This window comes from Leiobunum rupestre, chromosome 11, assembly GCF_980474605.1.
Source record: "Leiobunum rupestre chromosome 11, qqLeiRupe1.1.hap1, whole genome shotgun sequence".
Classification (NCBI taxonomy): domain Eukaryota; kingdom Metazoa; phylum Arthropoda; class Arachnida; order Opiliones; family Sclerosomatidae; genus Leiobunum; species Leiobunum rupestre.
This window is the reverse complement of record NC_143394.1, coordinates 27,830,812-27,846,899: the sequence shown is the minus strand read 5'-3', so window position 1 is coordinate 27,846,899 and position 16,088 is coordinate 27,830,812. Positions and strand designations below refer to the sequence as shown.

Here is a 16,088-nt window from a genome sequence, read left to right as displayed (position 1 = left end):
TATTTGTCAAAAAAAAAAACTAAAAAAGTAATTGAAATTACTATTAATTTTACTTGCAATAGTAAAATACTAAACAAATGTATAATTTATATTTTATTTTAGTTAATAAATTTAAACTATAATACTAAACTTTTTCAAAAAAAACTTTTACAAACAAAATTTAAAATACACATTTTTAAAATTTTACTACACCAGCTCCAAGTCAGCTAGCGACTTTTTTTTTAAGTAACTACTAACTACAATTAAAATCAAAGGATCTGCTATATTTTTCATGCTTTGAAAACAATTCATTAAAATCTCGAGTTTTTAAATATATGTAAAACACGAAGGAGCAGATCTTTTATCACAAATTTTCAAAAATTATATTTAATTTAGTTTATAATAATATAGGGAACTCAAAAATTAAAAAACGAAAAATCAAAAAAAAATTACTTACTTCAACGTTTCTCCCAGTTATTAGTTTCGTTTTAAACTTGGTTTACGTTTTAGTTTTACTTTGCTATTCTAGAAAATTCCAAAATTCCTTTAGAGTTTATCAGTAAAACCACTTACTTTAAGTATTTTTTTTTTAATTAGTTCGGTCTAATAGTAGATTACGCACCTATAATCCATGATGTTTTCATTTAAATTCAAATTATAACGAATTGAAAGTTTGAAGAAAATATTAATTTAGTTTGTAAATGAAATCCTTTTATAGTACTCTGAAGGGCTCTTAATACGTTTTGAGCTTCCAAAATAAATTAATGTACTAAGTTACGTTTAAAAGAACCTTTTGTAACAATTCCTATATATATATATATATATATATATATATATATATAAAACCGTGATAAATAGTAAAACCCACTTATTTTTCAATTAATAAATTTCAGATACACAAATTAATTAAATAAAAGTATTTAAATAAGAATTGCTTCACTAAATTATGCATTTATACTTTAAATAATACCTGATATTGAAATTATATTAGAATAATTATATTGTTAAACTTCTTTCATTTTTAAAAATGTAGTAAAAAATGAAAGATATTGTAATTAAAACATTTCTTAATTTCTTTATTACCTAAAAATATTTACAATATTTACAAATTTTTATATTGTTTAACTTCTTTCATTTTTAAAAATGTAATTGCTTGACTTAAATAAAGCGTGAAAATTATTAGTTTCAAATGATATTTACAAATCTTATCAACTCTAAAGTCCATTTTTCAGGTATTAGTAAGTATTTCATACAAACTAACTTCTAAAATATGGATTTAGTTCGTAAATAAAATTCTTTTAAATTACTTTGAAGGACTCTTTATACGTTTTGAACTTGAATACTATTAAAAACAATAATCTAAGATACCCTTTAAAGTTAAATTCCTTTAGTTTATCAGTAAAACCACTTACTTTAAGTATTTTTTAATCCGTTCGGTCTAATAGTAGATTACGCACCTATAATCCATGATGTTTTCATTTAAATTCAAATTATAACGAATTGAAAGTTTGAAGAAAATATTAATTTAGTTTGTAAATGAAATCCTTTTATAGTACTCTGAAGGGCTCTTAATACGTTTTGAACTTCCAAAATAAATTAATGTACTAAGTTACGTTTAAAAGAACCTTTTGTAACAATTCCAATATATATATATATAAAAAACCGTGATAAATAGTAAAACCCACTTATTTTTCAATAAATACATTTCAGATACACAAATTAATTAAATAAAAGTATTTAAATAAGAATTGCTTCACTAAATTATGCATTTGTACTTTAGATAATACCTGATTTTGAAATTATATTAGAATAATTATATTGTTAAACTTCTTTCATTTTTAAAAATGTAGTAGAAAATGAAAGATATTTTAATTAAAACATTTCTTAATTTCTTTATTACCTAAAAATATTTACAATATTTACAAATTTTTATATTGTTTAACTTCTTTCATTTTTAAAAATGTAATTGCTTGACTTAAATAAAGCGTGAAAATTATTAGTTTCAAATGATATTTACAAATCTTATCAACTCTAAAGTCTGTTTGTTTTATTTAAAAAATAGGCTTGTTCACTTTCGATTATTTAAACATTTAACAATTTTTATTTAACTATTGGTTATTTAAATAAATACCACTTTTTTTCAAAAAAAAACTGCTTGGTTGGGTAAAAAACACAATTAAATAAGTTAAAATGATATTCTTTTTACCAACGTTTTTTAAATAAATCGGAAAATTTGTGGATAAAAATTAATCGACTGCCGAACACTAGAAGCAATTCTAATTTAAATGCGTATATTTAAATAGGAAAAAATGAACGATTCGATCGGAGGCATATCATTAATTTAACGTATTGAACGTAGAGTAAGAGGCTTTTGTAGTAATTACTACCTATATTTGCATTTCAGAAATCTATTTTAACATATTGAACGCCAAGAAAAGAGGTTTTTGTAGTACTTACTACCTATATTTGTATTTCAGAAATCTATTTTAACATATTGAACGCCAAGAAAAGAGGCTTTTGTAGTATTTACTACCTATATTTACATATTGGAATGTAATTTAACGTATTGAAGGTAGAGTATAGAGATTTTGTAGTATTTACTACCTACATTTGCATTTCAGAAATCTTTTTTAACATATTGAACGCCAAGAAAAGAGGCTTTTGTAGTATTTTTCCTCCTATATTTACATATTGGAATGTAATTTAACGTATTGAAGGTAAAGTATAGAGATTTTGTAGTATTTTACTACCTATATTGGCATTTCGGAAGTATATTTTAACGTGTTGAATGTAGAGTATAGAGAGTGTTGTAGTATTTTTCTTCCTATGTGACTACACCGGAAACGTCTCTGTGTTATTCGCTTTAGTAATCAAGCCGACTCTGAACATATGTTTTACTCTTTATTCTACGAGGTTTAAACATACACCATTTCAGTACATTCTTAACTTATTCCATACGCTATTTAAAACACATGCGATAAAGATAACGAGGAAACAAATTAACTCTGAACATATATGTTATGCTCTATACGTGAAGGATGTTGTAAGCTTAAATTCATAATGGTTAATGTGTAGTATTTTTCTACCTTTTTACATTTTATAGTATTTCTTTATCTATATTTGTGTATCGGAAATGTATTTTAACGTATCGAACGTAGAGTAAATTTTTTTTATATTTTCTTTATATATTTGCGTATCAGAGTTGTGTGTTGTCGTATTAAAAGAAGAAAAAGGAACTTTTCATAGTGTTATTCTACCTATTTACATATCGGAAATGTATTTATATTTTACCGTATTTAAAATATAGGTAATTGTTTTTATTGGCTTGACTTAAATAAAGCGTGAAAGTTATTAGTTTCAAAATGATATTTACAAATCTTATCCACACAAATTTAATTTAATTTTAATTTTAGTGTTTTATAGTATCTTTCTGACTATATTTGTGTATAAGAATTATATTTTACCGTATTTAAATAGTAATAAAAGTGAATTGAAAGTTTGAAGAAAATATGAATTAAGTTCGTAAATAAAATCCTTTTATAGTACTTTGAAGGACTCTTAATACGTTTTCAACTTGAATAAAATTAAAAACAATAATCTAAGATACCTTTAAAGTTAAATTCCTTTAGAGTTTATCAGTAAAACCACTTTAAGTATTTTTTCAATCCTTATACCTATATTTACATATTGGAATTGTTACAAAAGGTTCTTTTAAACGTAACTTAGTACACTAATTAAGTATTTTTAATTTACCGTAATTAAAATATAGGTAAGTGGTTTTTATCTTATTTTATACCTACGGAAGGGATAAATAAATTATAGCAATAAATTTTTGGAGTTTGGAGATGGGTGGAAAAAAAAAATAAGGCTCTTCGTTTTTCCAACTGCTTTTCTGATGTACCCAAAAATGGACCAAAATAGACCAAAAGTACCCTTAAAACGACCAAAGTCTCCATTTTCGGCCCTATGTACCCCATTTCGGACCAAAAGTACCCCAAACTGGACCTATTAGCTTTATTGTAATGTTAAACTCCTATAGAGATTCCCCTAAAAGAAAAAAACTTGCGGTCCAATTTTGGGTACATGAATTATTTCGGAGAGGGAATCCATGTTTTAAATTCAAATTAACCGCGCGCCCGGGCAATCCGCGCCTCCCAGGTTATCCGCGCACGCGCGCGCTATCTTCCTGCCTAGGTTATTAATCATACAACTTACATAATTTCCACTTATTTCGTACGATAAAACGCGATCGAGATATTCGTTTTAAGAAATACTCGTGAGTTTGGTTCAAGTGTCAAGCGTACTACAGTGATATTAAAATGAAGTTTAAAAATATTTCCATTCTACTTTAACAACGAATATTCCATGACGTCAAAACACTTCAATTCAAATTAACCGCGTCCCCCGGGGTAATCTGCGCACGCGTCGCCTAGGTTATCAATTTTTACATCATTTCAACTTATTCCGTACGATAAAACTTGATAAGATATACGTTCAAGTATCTTTCGAGATAAGCGTAGATAAATGAACAAGTTGGCCTGGACACAATATGTTGATATACGGGAAAACAAATCGTCGCGAGAAATACCCTAAATACATTGACTTTTCGACGATTTTACCCCCATTTCATCCCTTAAATCCCGGATTTCGATCCCGAACCCAAACCCGAACCCGGGATCGATGCCACACCCTCACTTTCCTTCTACTAACAGAATTCATCTTTCTGACAAGAGTCTTACCCATCATACATACACACTCTAATCTGGAATCTATGTTTAACAATTGGATGAATTCATGTTTACGAAAGGTTCTTTTTAAACGTAACTTAGTACATTAATTGAGTATTTTGAAATATTTGAATATCGGAATTTTTTTTATGTATTAAAAGTAGAGTTAAGATGTTTTTATAGTATTTTCTATGTATTTGCATATCTGAACTTGCGGTTCAATTTTGGGTATATGCACCACTTACACGCTAATGATATTAAAATGAAGTTTAAAAATATTTCCATTTAAACGAGTCCCTCTTTTTATATCCGCAAAATAATAAATTAAACACTGTTTTGCCTCTTTTTTAACTTCAATTAATATGTTTCAATAAAAACCCCGTAATAAACATAATTTGAAATGGTAAAAGTTTGTTGTGTACCGTTCTGTAAGTCTACAGATAAATATAAAAGAGCTGGACTGTCTCTCCATGAGTTTCCTAATGATCCTATTTTTACATATGTTAAAAATCAAATTATGTGTATATAAATTTAATCAGTTGTATATTGTATATTAATTAATTTCTGTTTAGGGTATTTTTGTTTTCTATTTTAGTGTATTTTAATTCAGTGTATTATTTTTTGTATTCTTGTATGTTCGCGTTTATTTGCTGTTTCATTACTTATTTTATGTACTTATGGCGTTAGATTTAACAATGAAGAGAGTGACGCTAAGGAAGGCGAGGAGCGCACCGGGGCTCCTCCGATAGTTGTTGGGCGAGCGGGTTTCCCCGAAATCTTCCGTCGTCCCAGCGGCGGGACAGGCCGGCGTCGAAAGTGGGGAGAACCCCGAAAAAGAAGGGGTCCAGCGTGTTTTCCTCGGCCATTCCAGTTCAGATTTCTGGAAAAAGCCCAACTGTGCGGGTTAAGGCAATGTGCGCCTCAATATTTTGTAACAATGTGCGTTACCATTAAATCAGTTTTTTGTTATGTTTTAAATAAGTGTTCCGTCCATTTATTTATTTATCAGCGAGATATTTACGTGCTAGGTCCCTAAATTTAAGTGCTAAAGTTTAAGTCTGTGTTTCAGTCCGCCGGTTTAAACCCAATTAAAATTAAGCTCTCCCAAAGCTATTCGCGCCAATAATCCGCAATAACATATTACATATTTTCCCTACTTTATTCGTATTTGCTCAAATTCCTCACATTTACCCAATGACAGAAGAATTAACCCAAAAATAGTAAAATGTTCCCAATTTATATATTTTTAGGTTTTTATCTTATCGTATTTAACTTACATTTACTTACATTATTTCTTTTAATTTATTAGTACTTACCCAATTTAATCGACTTTTTCCAATTTAGATGAATTTACTCAAATTAGTCGTAACTAACCGAACTTTACTTTATCTTACCGAATTTCACTCGTATTTTCTGTAATATATTAACATTTTCCTTAAATTATCAGTATTGCCCCAAATTTATCGAGTTTCTCCAATTTAGACGATTTTCAACCAAACTAATTAAAATTTACCCTTTATAACTTATATTGCGGAAACTTTATCATATTTCACTCCAATTTACCAAATTTTACTTAATTTTTCGGTCTAAATCAAATTAGTCAAATATATCTGAATTAACTTATAATTGGTTCATATATTCACAATTACTTCAAATTACCTCAATTTATGAGCATTTACTCGCTCGCATTTACCCAACGACAGAATAATTCACCCAAAAATTCTGAAATGTTCCCAATTTATATATTTTTAGTTATTCATCTTATCGTATTTAACTCGCATTTACCTTTAGTAATTTTTTAATTTAAAGCATTTACGCAATTTATACGTCTTTGTCCAATTTAGAGAATTTTACTCAAATTAGTCGTTACTTACCAAACTTTACTATCTCTAACCGAATTTAACTCGGAATTTCCGTAATATATTTTATCCAATACAGACGAGTTAACTCAAATTAATTTACACGTTATTACTTATATTGCAGAATATTTCTCGTATTTAACATAAATATACTAAAATTTATTGTGTTTTTCGGGATTACCCAATTTTTTTAAATTGGCCCTATTTATTGAATTTATCAAAATAAATTTCTATTTTGTTAGTTTAATTAGCAATTTTTCTCAAATATTTGAACTAACCTCTATTTACCCTACCTCGCTCGCTTTTACCCAACGGCGTACGAATTCACCCAAAAATAGTCTTTCTTAACCAAAAATAATTTTTTTTCCCCAAATTACATATTTTCTTTAAATTTTAATTTTTTGAAATTTCTTTGTTAAATCACATGGGGAAATATGGATTTGTTGTTAATAAAATAATAAAACATTTTATCATAAATACAATTATTTACAATATTTACACGGTTCAAAGCTAGTTGTTATTTGGGTGTAGTCTCGGTGGATAGTTTTCGAGGAAAAAATAACGTTGTTGGCTGTTCAGTTCAAAATGCCTATTTTAAAAATTCCAAAGAAAGTTTTGATTAGGCTTTGCGCGTGACTTAGCGTATCTGCATAACTATACCTCTGTACGTAACAGGGCGCCGTCACTACTTCGTGCCAGTATGGCTACCAGACTCAGCACTTCGCGACTTTCTTAGTAACTAAGGTCATTTCTGCCGTGTTCACGTCTATGATGATTGGCCGGTTTGGGCTGTAAACTGAGTTTCGGCTCAGGCTAAAAGAGAGGGTCCGTGCAAACTGGCCGCCTCGGCGGATTGTGTAGTCTGCTGTGGGCGGCTGGCATCCGTATGTGGGCACGCAGGTATTCTTTCCCGGCCTTTTGGAGCACACCGAGATCTCCGATACCAGCTGTGCTGGGTTACGTGGACGGCTGTGAACTCGTCCTTTCCCTTTAGGAGCTCTCTCCAAATTGATTGACTCTTTACCTACGTTGGAAGGGTGTCGGCTGGAGTTGCTTAATGCCTCTGCTGTGTGCGAAGTTGGAAATGGTCAACCCATTGCTGCACCTGGGTTGAGTGGCCTGCGTCAAATGTGTGAACATCAGTAACCCATGCTGGATCTGTCTTCTATCCGGGCTAGTTGGACGTAGGAGAAGGGCACCAGTGAAATGGTCTCTGTTACTAGGTTCACTCAGCTATCAACTCTGACACACACTCTCGGAAAAAACGCCGTTAGAATAACATCAGTTACTGGCGTTCGCAGATGTTAGCAATAGCAGTAAATTAAACAGTAAAATAAACCTGTTAAAACAGCAGCACTTACCGTTCTATTAAAAGTAAAGGAGCTGTTAAATAAACTGTAATTATTACATGTTTTAAAACAGTATTTGCTGTTTTAAGAACGGTCCATTGGCAGAGACTTAACCATTATGCCGACTGTTTATATAGCGTTAGTTACCGTTTTAAAAACTCTTTTTTTGCAGATTTTTAACCAGTATACTGACTGTTTACATAGCATCAGTGACTGTTTTAAGAACAGTTCAATGGCATATTTTTAACCATTATGCCGACTGTTTATATAGCGTTAGTTACCGTTTTAATAACTCTTTTTTGCAGATTTTTAACCAGTATACCGACTGTTTACATAGCATCAGTTACTGTTTTAAGAACAGTTCAGTGGCAGATTTTAACCATTATGCCGACTGTTTATATAGCGTTAGTTACCATTTTAAGAACAGTTCAGTGGCATATTTTTAACCATTATGCCGACTGTTTATATAGCGTTAGTTACCGTTTTAAGAACAGTTCAGTGGCAGATTTTAACCATTATGCTGACTGTTTATATAGCGTTAGTTACCGTTTTAAGAACAGTTCAGTTGCAGATTTTAACCATTATGCCGACTGTTTATATAGCGTTAGTTACCGTTTTAAGAACAGTTCAGTGGCAGATTTTAACCATTATGCTGACTGTTTATATAGCGTTAGTTACCGTTTTAAGAACAGTTCAGTTGCAGATTTTAACCATTATGCCGACTGTTTATATAGCGTTAGTTACCGTTTTAAGAACAGTTCAGTTGCAGATTTTAACCATTATGCCGACTGTTTATATAGCGTTAGTTACCGTTTTAAGAACAGTTCAGTTGCAGATTTTAACCATTATGCCGACTGTTTATATAGCGTTAGTTACCGTTTTAAGAACAGTTCAGTGGCATATTTTTAACCATTATGCCGACTGTTTATATAGCGTTAGTTACCGTTTTAATAACTCTTTTTTGCAGATTTTTAACCAGTATACCGAATGTTTACATAGCATCAGTTACTGTTTTAAAAATAGCCTAGTCGAAATTTGGTAGTCCATTGAACTCCCCAAATAGTAAAGAATTTCATTTCGTGATTTTTTTTAACATTATAATAATTATTTTTTCTGCTTTAACATAATTAATCACTGATGCCATTTATAATTTAAAGTAACTAGCCTGTTTAGCCCAAAATATAAAATTTTAAAAAAAATTTGAGTTGGAGTACAAGTCGAAATTTGGGAGTCTACTGAACCCCCCAAATAGTAAAGTATTTAATTTCGTGTTTTTTTTAACATTATAATAATTATTTTTTCTGCTTTAAAATAATTGCTCATTGATGTCATTTATAATTTAAAGTGACTAGCCTGTTTTCCCAAAAACATAAAATTTTCAAAATTTTTGAAGGTGGAGTACAAGTCGAAATCTGGGAGTCTATTGGACCCCTCAAGTAGTCCATTATTTCGTTTCGTAATTTTTTTAGTGATATTTGACTCCCATATTCGGATTCAGCACTAAATTTATACTTAATTTGCTTATTATCTTTGGTATATGTCTATTAGATACCAAAATATTCGAGAAAAACTCATTTTTAAGATTTAAAATCGAAAATAACCCAAATTTAAAAAAAAAATATAACTTTTCAAATAATTTGATAACAAGTCTAAAACTTTGGGAAACTAATTTTCTTAAGCTACTTTACTCGTAGAAAAAATATTATTAAAATTATAAATTAGGCAAATTTTCCGCTAGTCGAATTGACATGGAATGACCCCAAAGCGTTCCGCGGCGAATAAGAAAATGATCCACGGCGAACGACAAAGCCTTCTAATTTGAACAAAGAAGGTTTGTTCAATATAGAACATCTAAGTTCAATATTGAGCTATCAACCATCGTTCTTTATCGAACGAATAGTTTTTTGTTCATATTAGCCCAAAATGGCGTTTTGTTACAGGGACAACCTTCTGAACGGCGATTTGTTCAAATTAGAACAATTTTTATGAACAGTGCAGGGAGACGGGGTGAACCATAAGGGCCGTGGTGCACTTAGAGATCATACGGTCACACCTCCAAGTCCGACTTCTGTCAGGTAGGGACTAGAAACTGAATTTCGGCTCAGGCTAACGTGGAGGGTTCAGACATCCTGGCCGCCTCGTTGGAATAGGTAACCAGCTGTTTCCCGGCCATTTGGAATACACTCTCTATCTACCTATCTAGGTAGTTTATCGGATAGATGCTGGAGCATCTACTCTCTTTACCCCAGCTGAGCGTGAAGTGGAAGCTTGGTCGCCCCATTGCCGAGTCTTTAGGCGGGATGAGTCTCTTACGTTGAAGGTGTGATCGTCTGCGGTAGGGTTCTCTCGCTGTTATGGCTGTTTCGTCACCTGTCCGCGCTGTGGACGCTGGCGTAGGGCACAATGATGCTGACTGCCGTTGATAAGGATCTTAATCCAGAAGCACAGAGCTATACATTTGATTAAGATGTTCCCTCCCTAGCAGCCGTCCAGTTTTGAACTAGCAGCGACGGTTAAAAATTTAACCTCAGTTTTTTTTAAATCTATAACAACTTCGCGAGATTACAGTATTTACATAAAAGCTTTAACCTTATATTAATTAAATTATCGTGTTGATAATATTTATTACAACCGTTTATACAATGGAAAATTATGTCCAGCGAGTTGAGCAATAAGTTACGTTTTAAACAAACCGTTGTATACAGCCACGGCCAACTTATATCTGTTCTCGCTGCCCTCGCGCAAGAAGGCCCGCCAGCCTGAAACGACTCATATGTTAACGAGCGTATGTGAAATTCACGTTTTACGCGAAAATATTCCGCTTGGGGCGCCAAAATACAGGAGTATCTTCCTAATGCTTTCCTAAGGGATAATATGTTGTAAAATGGATAGCTTTTCCGAATCTTCTTCGTAACTTTACCGATTTACGTATAGCCGAGTTTCTTATATGATTTCAAGTAAGTTTCATTAAAAATTTCAAGCCTAATATCGTAATCAGGGCCGGCTCAAGAAATATTTTTCACCCGGGCAAGGGGGATTTTTGGCGCCCCTCTTATTTTGAGACTAAATTAAACTACCCCCCACCCGTAAAAACCATTACCATGTCCATGTTATAAATTTACCGTTTTCCTAACAATAAATAATCCCTTTAATCACTTTCTAAATACTTTGTGTAAACATATTTAATACCTTCTTTATGTTACAGGGTCATTTTACATGGAGCTTGAAACACTAGGTAAAATGGCAAGACTAGTATACCTTAAGTACATTAATTATAATGTCCATACTGAATAGTATCACGGTTAATATGTGAAATAAAATAATTAAGTTTACGAAGAACCCGTGAGTAAAAGATAAAAATAATCCCTGGATTTTTTTATTTTTAACTCACGGGTTGTTCTTAGTAAACTTAATTCTTTTATTCATTACATTAATTGCTTTAATTAAGAAACTTTTTTGGGATTTTTTAAGGCCTACACTTATGAACTTTTTAAAGCTGTCGCTTGCTTTTCTGCTTTAACGGCTTCTCTTAATTTACTTTTTTTTATAAAAAGAACCAGAATGCTTCTATTTCTCGGACAACTTAATTCAATTCAACGTGACTCTTATTAATATCTATCTAACAAAAACTATTTAACTGAAACTAATAAATGGCTTTCTGCGCGTGCGCGTAAAATAGAAGAGACTAACTGTAACCACGGACACACGACAGATTAAATCGTACCGATAGACTGCTTAAAAACTAGCCATCGAAAACGATTTAAATGCATTTTAGAATATTAAATGCAGGTTCATAACAGTCTAAGAAACAAATAGAATTCTTGAAAATGGCCTGCTAGTTTATTTATCATAAAGCTGGATAAATGACAACGAAATAGCAAGCAAGTACATAGAAGTACTGTATTACTTTGGGCTTCCTTCTATTCTTGTGGCCCTAAATTGGTTAGAGCATGGACACTGTATCTCTAACCGGACGGGAAAAGCTGTAGCTTCCACCATACAAAATCACCTGCCGCCGCCACCTTTCCTCGTTAAAGGGGGGGGGGTTCAAGAATTTTTAAAGTTTCGGGGCTGTCAAGGCCATATAATTCGTCACGTGGTCGAAAAAACGTTCTTTATCGTTTGAATACGACACCTGGTGAAATAAATTCAAATTATTCTGAGAATTATGGGAAATCGAATTTTCCCAAGAGTTCTTTGAAATTTTTTCAGAAAGATCGTCTGCTTAGGAATAGTTTTTTTTAAATCGTTCCTGCATTATCTTCGTAATTAAAGGGTTATTTAATGATAATGAAAAAGTTGAATACTTTAAATAGGTAAGCAATTTATTCCTAAACTATTCTTTATAGTTTTCGTACATAAAATTATACAAAATATTAAATTTTTATAGTTAAAGTTGAAATTTAAGCCAAGGTGGTAATGTGAGGAATAGAAATCTCTTATACATATTTCAAACATGGAAAACCAAAACAAGTAAGTTGCATTTACAGTGTAAACAGAGTCTATAGTGGATAGACTGTGGTGTAAATATAGTTACCGTTGCTATTGCTATGTAGTTTTTAATATGACAATGTTTTTATTTGTAGATTAGTGGTTACGCTGAATGACTTATTAGTGGCGTTGGAAACCTTAAATTGCATCTCAAGATTTATTAATTGTTTACATTTATTCGTTAATTCATTTAAGGTGTCTTCGTTATTTTTTTCTATGGTTGAAGACTTCTCTTTAAGCTCCTTATTTTCAAATATCAACTGGTTAATCAGAGCATCCTTTTCATTAATAATTGATGAGTAATGGTATTTTATTATACACAAATGTTCACAGTGGCTAATGGTAAACTCATTCTTCATGCTCATTTGTGGTACTGGTAACGTACTTTCCTCGTTGATAATAACAACATCTGCTCTTAGCGACAACGTTTCATCCGGAGGAAGAACCAGATAGTTATAACCTAACCGTACTGTGAATAAAAACAAGGTAAAAATGTTATAATTTATTATAAATAAATAAATAATTATAAGTTAATTTCCAACCTTTGAAAGGCTTTAAAACAATATGTTCAAAAGATTTCCAAGGAAAGTAACAAGGGAGAAAATCATTGTAATGTTTGACTCCAGCTGGGTTGAAATGGTATCTGCAGATTTTGCTAGTTGCTGAAGGAATCCAGTTTCAAAATTTGCTTTTGAACTTGTGCATGGTTTAGAAATCATGTGGAGCTGATTGAATCCTACTAATCCATTCCTCTTTCAAAGTCTTGTCCCTTGGAAACAAATGAAAGCTAGCTTTACTCTTGTAGCTGTTTTTCCCACAACCGATAACACAACATCTTGTTCCTCCCCTTTTGGGAGTTTCTGAAGAACTGTAAATAATATACTATCATTAAAAATTGAACATTCAATAAAATAGGCGAAATTATTTATTATAAATTACCTGTTTTGTCTCTCGATCTCGTTTGAAAATCGTATTTTACACCTAAACTTATTAAGCCTTACCGATAACTTAAGTAGCAGACGATTTATACAGTCCTAGCTAAGCAGACAGAAATCGCGAAAATGTTGATACCAATAATACCTAGCGAATCCCCAGTAGATGGCGCATTTCAAACGATAAAGAAATAAGGTTTACATTCTTTCGAATGACCTTGACGGCCCTGCAAAACGAGTACGGCCGACTATTTCAGCTAATACGAAGTAGGCCGCAAACGGACAGTGAGGGGGTACCTCTTTTAGGCTGCTTTTCCCGTCCGGTTAGAGATACAGTGTCCATGGTTAGAGTGTGCAATAACTGGTGGGTTTACCGGGGAGTAGGGGTCCGGCTCTTGTAACCCATAAGGGCGGTGGCGCACTGGGAGATGTTAGCTCTGATCAAATGGTCCTATCTCCACCTCCGACTTCGGCTGGATTGGTCACCTGTCCGGGCTTGGGGACGCTGGCGTAGGGCACTATGATGATAGGCCTCCGGTGGTATGGCCCCTGTTGCTAGGTACACCGGACTTAAAATTCTGACACACTTCTATTCTTGTAGTATCGCCCAACCACTTTTTCTTTTTCATATTATATACCCTGGTTTATAATGAAAATACCATTAAAATGCTTTATCCGTCAGAACTACATGTATGCACCGTAATTTTATGGTTTATTTACTATTTTAAAATAAATAGTCGCAAAAAAACGATCATCGACTATGTTGGACATTTTGGTATTAGTCCTTTAAATAAAAGATCATTATTATACAGTTTGTGTTGCCGCGAATGGACACATTACTGGTTTGTCAGTGGTTTCTCTTTATACTGCCCAAGCTGTGAATTTTCTATGCATAGATCAGCATTTTTCAACAGGGGGGCAAGACAGTCAGAGAGGGGTTTGTTTAACCACCTATTAGCTAAAGATTTTTCAAATTATGTTATGCTTTCATTACAAATTTTATAAACAAATCCAATTCTTGATAACTAGAAAGGCGCCAACTCAATTTTGACGCCCCTCTCAAAACGGCGCCCCGGGCAGTTGCCCGGGTTGCCCGGCCCTTAAGCCGCCCCTGATCGTAATTTTATATCATTTGGTTCGCTCACAATCAATTTTTGAAATCGGCGAAATTTTTAAGGCGAGGAAGCGTCCCCGCATTGGATTTTAAGCCTTGGAGAGCGCGAGATTTGAAAATGTAAAACTGAGAACAGTAAATAAAATAATAAATTAAACACTGTTTTGCCTCTTTTTTAACTTCAATTATTATGTTTCAATAAAAGCCCCGTAATAAACATAATTTGAAATGGTAAAAGTTTGTTGTGTACCGTTCTGTAAGTCTACAGATAAATATAAAAGAGCTGGACTGTCTCTCCATGAGTTTCCTAATGATCCTATCTTATGTAATGAATGGCTTAAAGCCATTGCAAGGAAAATAGTTTACCAAAGAAAAATAAAAATAAATAAAATAAATTTGATTTGAGTTGAAAAGTATGTCTAGAAAAAGCGAGAGGAAAAAAGTCTTAAGCTCGCATCTACTGAGATAACTGAAAACAAGAACACAATTAAAACCGAAGAGAGATCTGACTTATCTCTAATTATTTCCGAAAACAGTGAAGAAACTACGATCAATTAAAAAGTTTCTATCATTGAAAAAGCCAGAAGCGCACGCAATTTAAGTATTAAATAAAGAACTTGAGAAGAGTGTTCTTCATAAAAACACCACCGAGGAAACCATATAATATTTAAAGAAAACTGTAAATAAACTCAATTCTACAATTTGGAGACTTAACAAGAAAATTGACCAACATAATAATGAGAAACTGAAAAATGAATTAGAGCATTAATAATAATCAGCTAGGCTAATACCCAAGGCACGACCTTAGGCCTAAGTCATCAAGCGACTTTTGAAGCCATTAAGACTAATGTCAATTTTGATTCGTTAAAAACTATTGAGAGGGCAGCCAATGAAGATGATTCTAGTCAGGCACAATTTTTATTAGACTTAATTCAAAACTTTCCCAAAATAAGTCCTAGATGGTCACACGACACCATTAGACAAAGCGTTCTGTGGAGATATTGTTCTCCGAAGGGATACAGATATGCCAGAACATTGCTAAAGCTACCATACAATTCTTTATTAGCCTTTAATATTTAATACATAGCGCCTTCTAGGTAGCCAATATTGCGTTAGATGACTAGAAACTAGAAATTATAAGATTAATTATAATTGGTTAAGCGAACATGGTTATCAGACGCTAGGCCCAAATTACCACAATGAAAGAAAAATTGCGCCCCCAGCACTGGGAAGCGAGAATAATTCCCGCCACGCGACCACAGTTAGGGCTTCTAACGCTGATCTGGTGTCTGATGTTTTCACAGATGAACTGGTTTATTTTTAATCCGATACCTTTAGCGGATAACAGATTTTTTACTCTAACGGCAGTACGCGGATACGCTTTTGCGCTTGTCTGACAAGCCTATATGACTTTCACGGGTTGATCTGTTTTTTAAATTGTATCTTTAACCCGCGATAACGGCGGATATACTTTTTAGTTCCACATCGAGATATATATATATCGAAGTGGGACTATTGCTATGGATGGATTGTCGTTAAGTGTTGTGTGTTTGTTTGTTTGTTTGGTGTGGAAAGCAACGACACGGCAGATGGCGCTGCGAAAATAATTTGCAGTTTTGGCGAAACGGGATTCGAAC

The 16,088-nt window shown here is 32.6% G+C and overlaps 1 long non-coding RNA gene across 1 annotated transcript; it reads left to right on the top strand.

The window, feature by feature from the left end:
• Positions 1-11,841: 11,841 nt before the first annotated feature.
• Positions 11,842-13,312, top strand: LOC149922125 (uncharacterized). The gene is made up of 4 exons (XR_016477307.1): positions 11,842-12,230; positions 12,305-12,387; positions 12,501-12,891; positions 12,957-13,312. It is a non-coding gene; the product is annotated as an uncharacterized LOC149922125 (long non-coding RNA).
• Positions 13,313-16,088: the final 2,776 nt, after the last annotated feature.